Source organism: Chenopodium album, chromosome 9 (genome assembly GCF_948465745.1).
Source record: "Chenopodium album chromosome 9, dcCheAlbu1.1, whole genome shotgun sequence".
NCBI lineage: Eukaryota > Viridiplantae > Streptophyta > Magnoliopsida > Caryophyllales > Amaranthaceae > Chenopodium > Chenopodium album.
The window spans coordinates 4,702,253-4,718,149 of record NC_137842.1 but is presented as its reverse complement, the minus strand read 5'-3'; the positions used below and the strand labels follow the sequence as shown (position 1 = coordinate 4,718,149).

At 36.6% G+C, this 15,897-nt stretch overlaps 1 pseudogene across 1 annotated transcript; it reads right to left on the bottom strand.

Annotated features, from left to right (window-relative positions):
• Nucleotides 1–1,870: 1,870 nt before the first annotated feature.
• On the bottom strand, nucleotides 1,871–13,911 carry LOC145557350 (alanine--tRNA ligase-like; annotated as a pseudogene). Its single transcript, XR_014092296.1, has 23 exons — nucleotides 13,563–13,911; nucleotides 12,934–13,172; nucleotides 12,677–12,817; nucleotides 10,949–11,095; nucleotides 10,508–10,688; nucleotides 8,146–8,242; nucleotides 7,878–7,998; nucleotides 7,517–7,576; nucleotides 6,974–7,024; nucleotides 6,792–6,887; nucleotides 6,427–6,479; nucleotides 5,437–5,485; nucleotides 5,185–5,307; nucleotides 4,622–4,759; nucleotides 4,462–4,533; nucleotides 4,306–4,381; nucleotides 4,079–4,221; nucleotides 3,882–3,990; nucleotides 3,609–3,796; nucleotides 3,366–3,455; nucleotides 3,074–3,265; nucleotides 2,776–2,955; nucleotides 1,871–2,236 (listed from the first exon to the last, which is right to left on the bottom strand). The product of XR_014092296.1 is annotated as an alanine--tRNA ligase-like (transcript).
• Nucleotides 13,912–15,897: the final 1,986 nt, after the last annotated feature.

The window sequence follows — 15,897 nt, the reverse complement described above, 5'->3', positions numbered from 1 at the left end:
ACAACCTACTTTTTCATGATCAAGTGAAGTCTAATCTATGGGGTGTAAGCCTTACACTCATATCTTCTAAGAAGATATCAATCTATAAGCTTTGTTAATTATTGTAATAATGTGAATAGTTATTCAAAAAAGCAAAGAAGTAATAATGTGAATATATTCAAGGTTTGGTAATGTCTTTCATAAATTCATGGGCCATTGAATCAAATCGCAAAGCCATTGCATTTATTTTATGGTAGTAATTTCTTGATTTGATTTTAAATTAATTATTTCTGCAAAATATTTTTGGTAGAGACAACCCTACTTCGATTTTCTTGTTCCATGTCAAAATTAATTGGTCTAAACTGTCGGCCTTAGTTATTAGTCCTCATTATTGGTTCAAGTCGATCAACTACTCCTAGACATATTATTACGTACTCTTGTAGAAAATACTCATATGATTACACAAATAGCTAGTATAAAACATGGATCACAAGATTCACGACTTCATTCAATAATTATTCTCACGTCAACAGATATGATTAGTCGATTAGGTCTTCATTAGATCCAACAATTTTATAATAATATACTACTTCCTCCGATCTATTCTTTTTTAGTTGAAACTTATTTTTTTATCACATTTGTCAATGCACAATTTCAAAAACTATTATTTATAATTATCAATAAGTATAAATTACAGTTTAATATTATGTTATCTAGGAAGCATATATACATTGAAAAGATTCAATATTATTATATTTACCATAACTATATGTCTATACCATGCCAATTAACAACGAACAAATTGAAGGAAGTAATTGACCATTTTCAAAACTTGAAAACTTTTCTAGCTTAATTGTAATTGTTTTGTTATATTTCTTTTAACATGTGCACATTTGAACTATTTGTTATAAATTCTTATAATAAGTGATTCTAGATCCATAGATTTTTTTTTTTTTTCTTTTTTTTAGTCATTGCTTAAAGCACACTTTATGGATTTTGAAATAGTTAAGGTTTGACAAATACGATTGTTAAACAAATTTGAATCTTGATATTAAGAACATTTTTTCACGAATATTAAGTGGTAGTAGATGTGTCTTTTTTTTTTTTTTTGGTGAATAAAAAGGCCAAAAAATGAGGGTTTCCAAATAGTACAACGTACTTTCATTGTTTGGCTTCGCCACTGAATGTATCGTATTCTACTCGTAGTTTACAAAATGAGAAGTCAAGACAGTTTAGAACCGATGGTAAAGAAATTCGAAAGGCCATACAGCATTGACAGAGAAATGGCAAAAGGTATCAATAATTTTCATGGGCAAATACAATGGGTATCAATAATTCGTTAATCTGGTGGCAATTTCTGTAAATATATTTAAAAAATATGGTCATTTATTCAATACTTTTGTACGAATGTCCAATTATTGCTTGTAACTTGCACTTAACAAATTACGCATATACCCTTCAACTAGTACATGAAAAGACGCATATATCCCTTAACTTGTACATGAAAAGACGCATGTATCCCTCAACTAGTACATGAAAAGACGCTTATACCACCCGATAAACAAATTTTGTTTAAAGATAAACTAGGCATGGCTCATTTCTCATCCCAACCGCGATAGCACCACACAAAACATCAGGTTTTATCCATCACCTCACAAGCTCACAGACATTACCATAGGTGACTTATTCAATCAAATTCAATGACCACAATATCTCCCATGACTCCATGTTCTCCATCTTCCATCAAAAAGAACATCCTTTCTTTTAGAAACTCGACAAAATTACTACCAAATGACATCTTTAGTGCTCGAGCTTGCAGGATGACTAACTTGGAACTACGGTTCTCCAACAGATGATAAGATCTAATTCAACAGCAATTCTTCCATCAGGCTACAAAAATATGGCATTTCTCTATTAGTGGTTAAATATTGTAACAGCTTCAGTAATCCCAATATGGAAAGGTAAAATACATTTTCTTGAAAATCTGTAAGCTAGTATAAATATGATATGAAATGACATTGTAATTCTATAAATAAGTAATAAATCTGCAAGCCACCTTATCGCAAAAATGGCTCAATATCACCCATTTTCATAAAACATGCTGAGGGATAAAGGCCGAGGAACAGCAATCAGAATTGCACAGGCAGCCATACGGTTTGATCTGTCAATACTCAATATGCAGTTAACAGTTCAGCTTCATTGATGCGAAATTGACTGCCAGTTTTATGGCCTCCTCAACATTTGATGCATCAGTACCCTAAAGAGCAAAAATGACATTTCATGAGAATTTTTGTTCTCCAGTATAATTTAATTTGAGCGTATACATTTGACGGAACTAAAGTAACAATTTTGCAAAGCTTAATTTTGTAGACATATCTCTTGATTAATTTTGCTGGTTACTTTTCTTCAAAAAAATAAATAAAAAATAAAAAAATGATATTAAAATAAAAAAATTGCTGGTTACAACTGCTTAGCATGCTTGCCTGAGCAACCGGTCCCAAAAAAGTTCAGAGCAAGATAATAAACAAGCTGAAGCTAGGAAAGTCTCTGACCTGTTTCGTTTCCATCAGAACTCTAGACGACATCAGACGTCAGAATCACAGATCTTTCTTATCCTACTTACTAGTTACTACACATGTGTGATATAACTCAAATCCCAACTAATATGAACAATGTGCTACAGCAGAAACAAATGAATTTTTTTTTTTTTCATCTTTTTAGTTAGTTGGAAACTTGGAATACGTAGTTGTTGTTGCAATAAGAAAGCATACATCACTTAGTGAAAAGGTTGCTAACCTGGCCTTGAGCGAGACCACCTTTTCCTTTACCGCCCTTTCCCTTTAGTGGACCCAAAGCAACTGTTAACCATTCAGACACTTCTAAGCCCTCGCATTTGTTGTCCTTGCCGGGAACTCCAGCATAAACAATAGCCTTATTTGCAGATTCATCCACACTAAAGACCATGATTGGTATCTTCTGCTTGCCACAACAAAGCAAAGTTAGTAAGCACCCAATGCAAAGTAAAGCCATAAAACAGAAACCTATTCCATGAAAAGGGGAAGACAAGGCAGTCAAAACCGCAATTGCCACAAACCTTCTCCTGTATCACTTCCTGTATAGCTTCCTTGAGGATTTTGACAGCAGAAGCATCTACGCCAACATCAACACGAGAGATGCAGAAGGTCTTCCCCTCTGCAACAGCAGCCTCTGCCCTCTCACTGGCAGTCTCGACTACTTTTTGACGATTCTCAGCAGCCAATCTTTTCTGTGCATTCCGCACTTGGTCCTAAATTAAAGGACGTGAACATGAATATGTATGCAGAAGGTCATGGAGTTGGAGAACAAGCAAGAAAAGCTAGTAAACTTAATCAGAACAAAGACAATACCTGAAGCAAGGAAATCTTCAGCCGAATATCACTTTTCTTGGCTGTTGGAATGGATGCTGCATCTACACTGCTTCTCAGAGCTGCGACTTTCTGAACCAAAAGAGAATATAAATCATCACTCATCAAACACATAGATATCTGTAGCAGGAGGCTCAAATAATGACAACCATTTAAAAAGAACAGCACTGAATGCTAAGATTGATTTAGTGTTAGAAGAATGACATAATAATATTTCAAACTAACCTTCTCTAGCAAGCTTGCTTCAATGTTTGATGCATCAATCACTTCTTGCTCAAGGGAGCATGCCGATTTAAATGCTTCCAATGCAATGTCAGATGTAACAGCAGTCACTCTACGAATTCCTTTGGCAATTCCCTCCTCAGATAAAAGAGCAAATGCCTTAGCTTCTTTTGTATTAGATATATGGGTTCCTACATAGTCCACAAAACAATTTTTAGTACAAAATAACTCAAATCTTTGAAAATGAACACATAAAAAGTCAAGAAGACAGAATACCTCCACAAAATTCAGCAGAGTATTGTGACCACTCTTCTTTTTCTGGATCGGCCAAGAGATCTTCCACCTTTTTACCAATTGATACTATTCTCACAGGATCAGGGTATATCTGAAACAGTTGGCACAGTCTTTCACTGGGTATTTGATAATGAGAAACAATAATATAACATGTTGCTTTCAAAAGAATAGAAGCTTACTTCTCCAAATACAGCTCTAAGACCATTTACACGCTTGGCATCAGTAAGTTTTGCCTCTTTTGCATATACATCTAATTCAGCTTTAATTTGTTCATTCACTATGCTTTCTATTTTCCTCAATTCTTCACTTTGAACAGGCTTGCCTGTTGAGGAAAGCAATGGCTTTCAGCTTAATACGTAATTAGCAGTATGGCAAACAACCTACTAAAACAACGAAAATTCATTACCATGAGAAAAATCATATCTTAATTTCTCAGGAAGGACAATAGATCCCTTCTGATCAACATGAGTCCCAAGAACTTCCTGCAAATCCACAAATGTACAGCATTTAGACAGGATACACAACCACAAATAAATACAAGTTAAATTAGGATGCAACCTACCCTGAGAGCAAAGTTTAACATGTGAGTACAGGTATGGTTGGGGGCAATGAGTTGACGCCTATTATAGTTCACCTGTACAACCAAATTAAAAACAAGTGAGAAGGAAAAGCAGAGCATGGCCACAGGAATGAATGGGATGCGTATTATATAGATAAATGACCTTGCAAATGACTTTATCACCAACAGATAATCTACCAGTTTCACTAGAACCAATATGTAGAACGAAACCACCAAACGCTTGGACATTAGAAACTTTAAAACTACCATGTGGGCCATCAATTGATCCAGTGTCAAAGATCTGAAACAAAAGAGATCAAATTAGAGACCTGAACATCAGTACAATGTTTGTATGCATATAGTGCAATTGACTTTTAAAGCTGTAAGTCATGCAATATAAATAAGATAAGCTGTCAGTGTATCCAAACAGATGGACTTTCTTATCAACTACTCAAATCCAGTAGCTGGACAATGAAAGCTACAGAAGATTAGAAGACAATATAACAATGTACTCTACAAATAAAATGTACGTTAGTGCACAGAAGAATTAATTGGCTTCATTGTAAATATAAATAGAAGATAATAAAGCGATTAACAGTAGATTAACGATCATGTGTGTGCCACTTCAGATCAAATCGAACACCTACTAATCAGATATTAGTAAACTAAAACCAGAACAGAAAGTGATTCATGCTTGACCAATACCAATTTTTACTGGTAATATACCTGACCACCTTGCTCAGCATAGAAACTTGTGGACTCCAGTACAACACCAATTTCCTGGCCAGCTTCAGCAGATTCCAAAAACTCAGATCCAGTGTAAACAGCTCGAATGGTGCTGTCATGATCCTGAAATACATATATTTGCATGAGAAATCTACATTATCAAGTTCCCCTTTATATAAGTGATGTACGCCACGAAGTTCCTAGCTTCCATCAACAGAAATACTACTTGAATAATACAATGAATATACTAACCTTGAACCAGATGTACTTGCTAGAGTCGTCAGTGGTTGGAACTTGATTCAATCAATCAATCAATCAATCAAAGCCTTAATCCCAAAAGTGGGGTCGGCTAACATGAACCAAATTTGATTATTCCGTGTAGTCATCAACATAAATCTTTCTCCTCCATCTCTTACGATCCAAAACTTCATCCTCACGTAAATCCATGCACTTCATATCCTTCCTCACTCCTTCCAACCAAGTCATCTTTGGTCTCCCTCTTCCTCGTTTAATCCCTCCATGGTCCCACTCTTCCACTCTTCGCACCGGTGCACCCTCGGGTCTCCGTCTTACATGTCCAAACCAACGCAGACGATTTTCCCTTAATTTATCTACAATGCCCGCCACACCTACTTTCTTGCGAATAACCTCATTTCTGATTCTATCTCTTAAAGTGTTTCCACACATCCACCTTAACATGCGCATTTCCGTAACCTCCATCTTTTTAATATGCTCTTTCTTAGAAGCCCAACATTCTGTACCATAGAGCAACACTGGTCTTATGGCAGTCCTGTAGAATTTTCCCTTCAACTTTAAGGGAATGCTGCGGTCGCATAGCACTCCCGTGGCCGCTCTCCATTTAAGCCACCCTGACTTAATCCTGTGGGTCACGTCTTGATCAATGTCACCATTCTTCTGGATGATCGACCCTAGGTACTTAAAACATTCACTCATGGTCAAATCCTTTCCATCCAAACTCACCACTTCATTGCTTGTCCCCCTCTGAGTGCCAAAACGACATACCAAATATTCAGTCTTACTCCGACTTAGCTTAAACCCTCTAGATTCCAACCTTTGCCTCCATTGCTCCAACTTGACATTAACCCCATCCTTAGTCTCATCCACCAAAACGATATCATCTGCGAACAGCATACACCATGGAACCTCATCTTGAATTGGTCTAGTTAATTCGTCTAGAACCGTTGCAAAAAGAAAAGGGCTTAATTGGTTGGAACTTGATTGTTGTGTAATAATGCCGTCGCATTTGCATCCATGGTAATTGCTCCACCAGCTTGCTATAGGATATCAAAGTGAAAGTTAGGTTTACATAATAATCCACAAGGGATCACAACAAAGGGAAAGTTGCATAACTATTGTCTCTCACAAACTAAAATTTCTTACCAGTCAACCCCCCCACCCCATCCACCCCCCCCCCCCTTCTCTCCCCACCCACCCACCCACCCCCCCCCCCCCCCCCACACCCACCAAAAATTATATATATATATATATCAGCAATGCACATGAGGCATGAAATTTGAATTCAAAAAAGCAGGTTTCCCATCCAACACAATGTAACTCCAGTTTTGATCAGTAGGAAAAAAAAATACCTTATTTTGAGCACTTCTTGATCTTTCCCTTGCTTCCGCCATAGCATCAATAAAACCTTTAGTATCAACAGTCAAACCTCTTTCCTCTGCCATTAACTTGAGAGAAACATGAATTAGGAGTCAAAAAAATGCAAAATGGAAAGATTGCATTTTTATGTAAGTAAAAATATCACACCAAGTACCTGGGTCAAATCTAATGGAAAGCCATAAGTGTCCCCCAATAAAAATGCATCCTGCAAGACACAACTTAGGAATCATTGACAGCTCTATTATGCAACAGCTATTTACCAACTTGTGAAGCTATGGGCTCATTGCACAAAAGCTGCAGACAAAAGATAATAGAATATTTACCAGTTGAATTACTATCATTTAAAATCAATACTATACAGTCGATGTGACAGTAGCAGGGATAAAAAGGTGTTGGATAATCCAACAATTCTCTCCCAACTGAAGTCGGTGTTTAAGATTACAACAATAAATAAGATTTTTAAATCATGGATGTAGTGTCACGAACTCACGAAACGACTTTTGCGATCAACGCAGATGGATTTGTGGCTGATACAGCCTAATTTTTTTTTAAAAAAAAAAAAAGTTAGTAGGAAAGTAGATTTAGCAAAAGATAAAACCTCATTCAAATATCATACACAAAAATAAAGAGTGCACATGCCAGAAGAAACCCACAGTAGAAAAGGAGCATATGCAAATACCAAAGGAAAGCATTCTACCTGGCCACTCAATGTCTTCCCATCAACCTCCTGGGCAGCCTTCTTAAATTTTTCGATACCCTGGTTACATATTGACCATCATTTGTAAGAGTTAAAGCACAGCCTAGCCATAAATGCAAACAAACTACTACAGGATTCAGCTAGACCTGATCTAAGCTGGGATTTAAAATTCCTTTAAAAGGACAGTTCCTAATTTCCTTTAAGACTTTGACCAATTTATGTACCATCACTTGGTTGTTAAGCATAGCATAAGCAATTTAATAATGAACCCCCATTAGTCCTCATCGCATAAGTTGTTACCCATCTCCTTATAGCTTTGCAACCAAGAAAACATGTCATTGCTAGCAAATGTATTTCTCACCTTAAGCAATGTTTTCCCAAAACTAGTCTCCTCAGCTGCAATGACATCTTTGATATGTTTCTCGTGCTGCTTCAGCTCCGGGAAAATATCATCCATCAAATTCACCAGAGTAGGTACCAACCTGCAGCCAATCATGTGTTCACATAATATGTGTTTGTAGGAATAGAATTAAGGATAAAATACAGCATTATTCATGGGAAGAAAATATGGAAAATGATAATTCAAGCTAGAAGAATGATTGAATAAAAAGTATGTTATTCTTTCTTACCCATTAAAAAACCCTTCTTTGGCATTTAGTACTTCATTTCCATAACGAACAGCACGACGAAGAATGCGCCTTAATACATATTCACGACCCTCATTACCTGCATTACAAGTTAAATCTAGTTAAGTGTCTATACATGTTATTACAACTATTTTTCTTCAAACCACAAAACCCAAAATAGAACCCAGCATGAGAGTCTTAATCCTATCTACTACTAAATACGAAGTATATGATTGTATTCTGAAATGTACACAGCATATGAAGCCTTACATATCCAACTAACCACTACAATCAAATTTTGCATAGCTAGTTTCTGATTCCAACTAAAATAACTACCAATCCAACGTAGTTGTAGATCCATAAATTTCAGGGCTAAGTCAACAAGCTAACAATAATGAATCAATTTAAATACTTCTGAAGACCCTATAAAGGAAATAATAAATCTACTTAAATAATCATCAAAATCATGATACATGAGATAGTTACTAAATTTTCTCTTTAGAAGAGGCAAATATGAGATCAATATTCCCTAACCAGACAAGATTAACCTACAAATTATATATTTATTTTCTAATGTAATATATCTATGATGTTTTAACTTCAAAATTACAACAAAAATCAATGTCAAAGTACAGCTGTTTGATAGCATGTACGACCACAAGACGAAACATGTACGCATGTTGCATTGTGCATGTTTAAGACAGAATCTAAACAATTACCAAAGAATTTAATCCCAAATTCATGAATTATGATCAGCTGTCATCTACTTTTTATAATTACAATAAATACATTTTTCACTTCCTGATGAAGATTCAAAATATAAGAATTCAAACAAATACAGTAACAGCAAAATTTAAAGATAGGTGAGCACTAGGACCATGTTTCAGATTAACTGCAGGTCATGCTTCCAATAAAGTCACAGATTCAGTGATGCATGTAAGCCCCACGGCCTAAGTAGGCAAGCATTGGGCATTCATATATCTGATTTCTTAGCTCTAGTAATAAGTAACACTCCTTTGTCTTCCTTCAGATGGTATCCTTTTAATTAGTGAACAACATAAATAATACTCCCCAACCCCACCCCCAAAAAAAAAACATTAAAAAAGAACTAAAATAAATTAAATAAATAAATTAAAAAAATAAATAAATAACAGTGTACATCATCAGTCAATTATTGATCAGCAGGCTTATTCTTTCAGGCAACATATTTTGGTTTTATATCAGGGGTCAGGCTTAGACGACCCCTATAGAAAGATCTGTCCCTGTACATGGAAAGCACAAATAGAAGTCGAAAGCAGGGGAATAATGATTCATCAGTTGACAAAGATACTTAACTAATAGTTTTATAGCCAAATCAACAATAAACTATACTGGCCGTGAAGATACCGGGAGGATAATCAAGCGGCGGATTTTTTGGTGGCGAAGGGGTTTCTTTAAACCCCTCCCTCTCCCTTATCATCCGCAAGGATGAGTTAGGATGGCCCTTCCAAAGGGCTGTGATGTATCGGGTACAGCAGCCTATGAAGGTGTACACAAGAAGGCACAAGCAACAGCAAGTTATGGAGCAGGATCAAGAGCAGCAACAAAGGCAACAAGGACCACAGCTAAATGACAAAACAAATTAAAATTCCTCTAAAAGGTGGTAAGGATGACTGCAGTCACCTTGTCACAAAAAAGGACAAAGGCCTCAATGATTAGGGCATTTTTGTAAGGAATAGTAAAGGTATAAAAAGAAAAGCAATGTAATAGTGATGTAGGTTGATTTTGGTGATTAGTAGAGTGTAGCCTAGCTATAGAACAGTAGAGTAGCCTCCAAGAGAGTATCTTGCTTGATATCCCATTGTAGCCGCCAAGTTTAAATCTTTCGATTAAAGCCCTCAACTTTCCCCTGTTTTTCATTTATTTTCTATATTTTCTGCTTATCTTAAGCTTGAATAGCCAGTCTATTGCAAGGGCTTAACCTGGTTATTTTTTCCTTATTAAAAAAAAAAAGGCCATGAAGATGATTAAAGGAGGGACAGAGGACCAGTGATGCTCTAATTTCGATAAATGTGGAAAGATTAAATATTATATTATTGTACATGCATGTATAAAAAAGGATGCTTTCCCTCATCTCCCATTGTAACACCAGACACTTTACTGTGTCCCATTATCTTCAAGCTAAGAGTTCTCTATGACAGACTCTTGGATTCGTATCCAAGTCTCATACGTGTATCTGATTCTAAGCATTATAGCAAAGAACTCATCAAAAACTTTGCTACCATATAACGAGTCTGAAAATTAAATTTATCTAAGACATTGGCAAAGAAATATTATGTCCATAAACCAGGAGAATGTTTTCTCAAACACAGACAAATAAAAAAACAATAAGAATGCTTTAAGTCATCTGATACCTGTTGAATAGCATCGAACAAGGGTATGAAGACATCAGTATCATAATTACTCATCTTATTCTGAAGAATCGATGTCAATCTTTCAAAACCCATTCCCGTATCAACGTGTTTTGCAGGAAGGGATTTCAGGGAACCGTCAGTTTCTCTGTTAAACTACCATAAATAAAAGAATCCATATGTTAGCAGCAAACCAAAGTATCTGGGAAACAATTCTCTAAAATGAAAAAACTTTTTGTCATAAAGCATACGGGAGTATTAATTCTAAAGATGGGTAGCAGATCAATATCAAAGATCAAGAAATTCAACATTTTAACTAGAATAACAGTATACATAGTATAATTGTTTGTTCGTTGCAGAATCAAATAGACAGGAAACAAGGCCTACTCCACAAAATATATTTGACAAAAGCATACCTGAATAAATACAAGATTCCAAATCTCGATACATGTAGGGTCATCATTATTAACCAGTGATGCAGCATCACGATTCCCAATCCTATCGAAGTGAATCTCAGTACAAGGTCCACAAGGACCAGTATCGCCCATCTCCCAGAAGTTGTCCTATTCCATACAAACATCCGGCCACATATATTAGAACTAAATTACAAAAGCAAGAACCACTAATCAACAAATACATGCCTAATAAGGCTCGGATACAAGGCATTCAAAATAATCACAAAATAGTTCAGAAAAGATAAAAATGCAAACCTCTCCTTCCCTAATAACTTGCTTTTCAAGATTATGCACAAGTATATAAATAATGTTAGTTACTCCTTTGGTATCATTGGTATTAAGAACTGACAAAGTGCTTTGATATAATTAAAAATAACAGTGCATCAATTTCTTAAATGACATAACTTAATTAATGTGATAAATTTGTGAGGTGACCTGATATTATGAGGCAGATAAAGTGACACGGCTTCCATTTAGGAATGTCCCAAATTGTATGAGAGTTTCAGATGTCATCTCTTAAAAGGTAAAATTTCCAGTACTTCCCAGGGAAAATATGTCATTTGAATTGAAGAGATACTTCTTGGACTAATCAAAGAGCTTGCAGAAAATCTTATCATACATTCTCGGAACTCCTAATAACTGTGCAAAAGCGAGATTTTCACATGGATAGGATGAAAGAAGGATGACAGGATTTCTTCCCCCCTTCAACTAATATATAAGGAAATTGATATCTAGCTGTAGCCACCCTAGTCAGGCTGTAAAGTTTAAAGCTTATAGCATCCTAGGATGTCAGTCATGTCACCATATAACATTTAGTCATCTTTGGCATGTCAGACGGGAAGGAACAAGAGGATCTCAAAAAAGACAGAAGAAGACCAAAGATGACTAGGATGGAAGAAGTTGAGAAGGACATGAAGAGGTTGGTTTTCCAGAAGCATATGAAATTGGACAAAAGGGAACGGAAGGAGAGGATCATGGTTAGAGAGTACAGGAGATAAAATCTTAATTCATGAGCTGGACCTATCTTTAGGATTAAGGCTCTGATGATTATTGTTTTGCATACAAAAATTAATGTATTACCTTATGTCCTTATCTATTCTCTCCTTAAATAGGTAGGTGTTAAGAATAAAATGATCCATATGACAAGCCAGGACTCGTAATTTATCTCAAATATTATATGTGAGTATTTATCACACAGTAGTTTTCTAGCATGGCAAAGGATTTTGCAACCAGATGGTGATTCTACCAGTTGACCAAATTCAAGACCCTTTTTAGGATTGAATCAGCAACCAAAGCCAATTAAGTTGTAAATTGACACCTATTACTATCACAAGGCAACAATTTCCACAGTGTGATACGAGTAGGAACTGTAGCTTAACTATAGAAACACTGTATACTACTATAAAAAGTTTAAAGGTCCTAGCAGTTGGCCTAATTAATAATCAATTGAGTATTCATCTACAACTGCTAAGAGCAGCTGGGTGGGCACAGCATTCCAAGAATCAAAACCTCAGAAACATCATAAAAGGGGACAAGATACTTCGTGAAAGAACTTTCCATAAGCGCAGAGAAAAAGGTTTTTTGGACCTTGATGTAGTAATAACTAATAACTGTTCTTTAACATCCAAATTTTAAGTTTAACTCATAAAAGTACGGAGATAAATTCTGTTAAGAGTTCTGAAAAGATACCTTGCAACCAAAAGGTAACACACGCTCAGGAGGCAAGTAGTTGAGCCAAATCTCCTTGGCCTCCGTGTCAGCAACAAGTCCTGCTTTCTCATCTCCACCGAAATAGGTAGCATAAATTTGATTAGCAGGAAGGCCATAAACCTGTCAGCAGTACGAGAGCACAAAATTTTACTACCAATATTATGTCAAAACCTTTTTCACATTATGCTAACAAATAGAATTTAAAACAGCATAGAAAATCAAGTCTGAATAGTTGCCTTGGTCAGGAGTTCTCAGGCCCATTGAATGGCCTCTTTCTTAAAGTAATCACCAAAGGACCAATTGCCAAGCATTTCAAAGAATGTATGATGGTAAGTATCCTTCCCAACATCGTCGAGATCATTGTGCTTCCCACCAGCTCGAATACACTTTTGAGTGTTGCAAGCTCGCTTCAATTCGCTCAAAGGACTGTTAGGATCGACGTTCCCCAGAAAAATCGGCTTGAACTGATTCATACCTGTTCAATCAGACAATTATGATACTATGAACCTTACTGTAAATAGCAAAATTATAATCAGCACTAAACAACCAGCATATGTCCTCAACATATAAACCAATAACGGCGACGACAACCAGCATATGTCCTCAACATATAATTCGATAATGGTGACGACAACCAGCATATGTCCTCAAGCTATCTGTCTGCTATAAACAACTCCCCTCTTCCACCATTTTCTTACCAACCCAATATTTAATTAATTCATTTTGTTAATTTGATTGATTTATTCGTCTTGTTAATTTAATTGATTAATTGAGACACATTAAACCTAATTACCCAATAGACAAATTGAAATTACTAATCAAATTCAAGATACAAACAATAATAATAGGAGGAAAGAACACAAACCAGCATTAGCAAAGAGCAAAGTAGGATCATTAACAGGAACAACAGGGCTTGATTTCCAGAAAGCATGGTTTTTTCCTTCAAAATATTTGATGAAAGTGTCTCGAACTTTCTTAGCAGGCCATTCCAAAGAAACCCCATCAACAGAATCTGATTGAAGCCCCATAACTTGAAGAGATGATGAAGAAAACCTGGTTTTTTCAGATAAAAACCTGGTTTTTCCAGAAACCCAGAATCTGAAATGGGAAAAAGGAGTGAAATGTAAAGGTGTTGAAGGGATAGAGACTATAACAGGACGTTGAGTGAAGTGGGAGATGAAGAAACTAAAACCTCTTCTAGCATAACCCCTCATACGGAGTACATTACATTAATGTTCATGGTTTTAAGGTTTTGTGATGAACCAATCTATTTACGAGCGTGACAATTACAAATAAAAAAATTTCCCTCTAGGTTTTCCTTGGGAGGGTTTCTTCTAGTCGCTTAGGGCTAGGTTTTCCTGTTTTTCAAGGTGTTTCTCGATTTTTGATCGAGTTTTCCTGTTGATTTCGCGATTGTTTCCTGCTTCTTTGCTCTGTTTCCTTTTGTTCTGTTTTTCTGTTTTTTCCAATTATGGCCGAAAAATCACAAACCCTAGCTATTGGTGAGAAGGAAGGGGATGTGACAAAAAACAAAGGTGAATCTTCCAATTCTGATTTAAATGATGCTATTGACTGGGATGATGTTGGTGAGGACGATGAAGACGCTCGTGTAGAACTTGCCCTTGTTGGGAAGATTTGGACGAACCGTAATGTCAATACCAATGCTTTTATTTCCACAATCAAAGGAGTCTGGCAACCTAAGTATGGTGTGGACATCACAAATATTGGCAAGAACCTCTTCATGTTCCAATTCTATCACTGGCGTGACAAACATAGAGTCCTCGAAGAGCAATCTTGGCATTTTGACAAACATGCGCTTCTTCTTGGGGAGACGACGGACTCGGTAAAACCTTCTGATATCCGACTCTTTCACTTGCCAATGTGGGTTAGAATCTATAATCTCCCTCTAAAAGGAAGTCTAAGTATTGCTAATCTTGAGAAAATTGGCAACAAATTGGGTGTGTTGATTAAACTGGACAGTGATGCTCGTGTGGGCATTGATAAATCAATACATTCGATTGTTGATTGATGTTAGAAAATCTCTTGCTAAACATGTGAAATTAAAGCTTATGGGAGGAATTGAGGAATCGTTTGAGATAAAATATGAGAAGCCTCCGTTGTTCTGTTACTTTTGTGGACTCATGGGACATGGGATTAAGGACTGTGATGACCATAAAGAAGCCGATAACCCGAACATTTCTTTTGGTGCCTGGATGAAAGCATCTCCTTGGAAGTATAGTATGGGTCTTAGAGAGGATAAAGAGGGGTTGGAACAAAACAAATCAGCGAGAGCCTTGTTTGTAACAAAACCGAAGAAGTCTCCTGTGAACTCTGAAGTTTCTGCTCAATTACAGGAGATGGTTAGTAAGATTGGAGAGGTGGGTTTATGCTTGAAAAATCCTATTGAGAGTAATGATTCTCAGGTGGCGCAAGGGGAAGATTTGGGGAGTAGTATATTTCGTTTTACCAGTAGGATTATTTCGGAGATGGAGCATGATAAGCTTATAACTAAGGGCAGCAGTGGTGAGGGCAGTGGGAAGATTTCGAAGGGATGGAGAAGGTTGTTGAGGGATGACGATCATAGTATGGGGAGTGGTGTTGCTCTTGCTGGAGGTAAAAGGAAGGAGTGTGACACTAATAATAATGCTGAAATGAAGGGTGGTGAGGAATTGGAAGGGAATAAGAGAAGAGTGACGTCTATGTCTGATGAAAATGTGGCGAGCCCCACTATTTGGGCTCTCGGTGACAAATGAGTTACATCCTCTCTTGGAACTGCAGGGGCTTGGGGAGTGTGGCTGCAGTAAATGCGTTAAAACGCATAGTTTTTCTTGAGAATCCCCAGATTGTTTTTCTTTCGGAGACTAAGTTAAAAGCTTTTGAGATGGAAAAAATTAAAAATAAAACAAATTTCACCTCGGGCTTTATTGTTGAGTGTGAGGGAGAAGGGAGAGGTAGAAAGGGGGGTCTGGCTTTGTTCTGGAAAGATGGAGTAGATATGTCGTTGAGGACATATTATATTAATCACATAGATGCGTGGGTAAGGTCGAAGGAGTATGATGAGTGGTGTTTACGGTCATCCCGAGGAGTAAAATAAATATCAAACGAAGTTACTCATGGAGGGGTTGTGGGATGTTTCAAACAAACCATGGCTTGTGGGGGGTGATTTCAATTTGATGCTGCACTCGAGGGAGAAGCAAGGA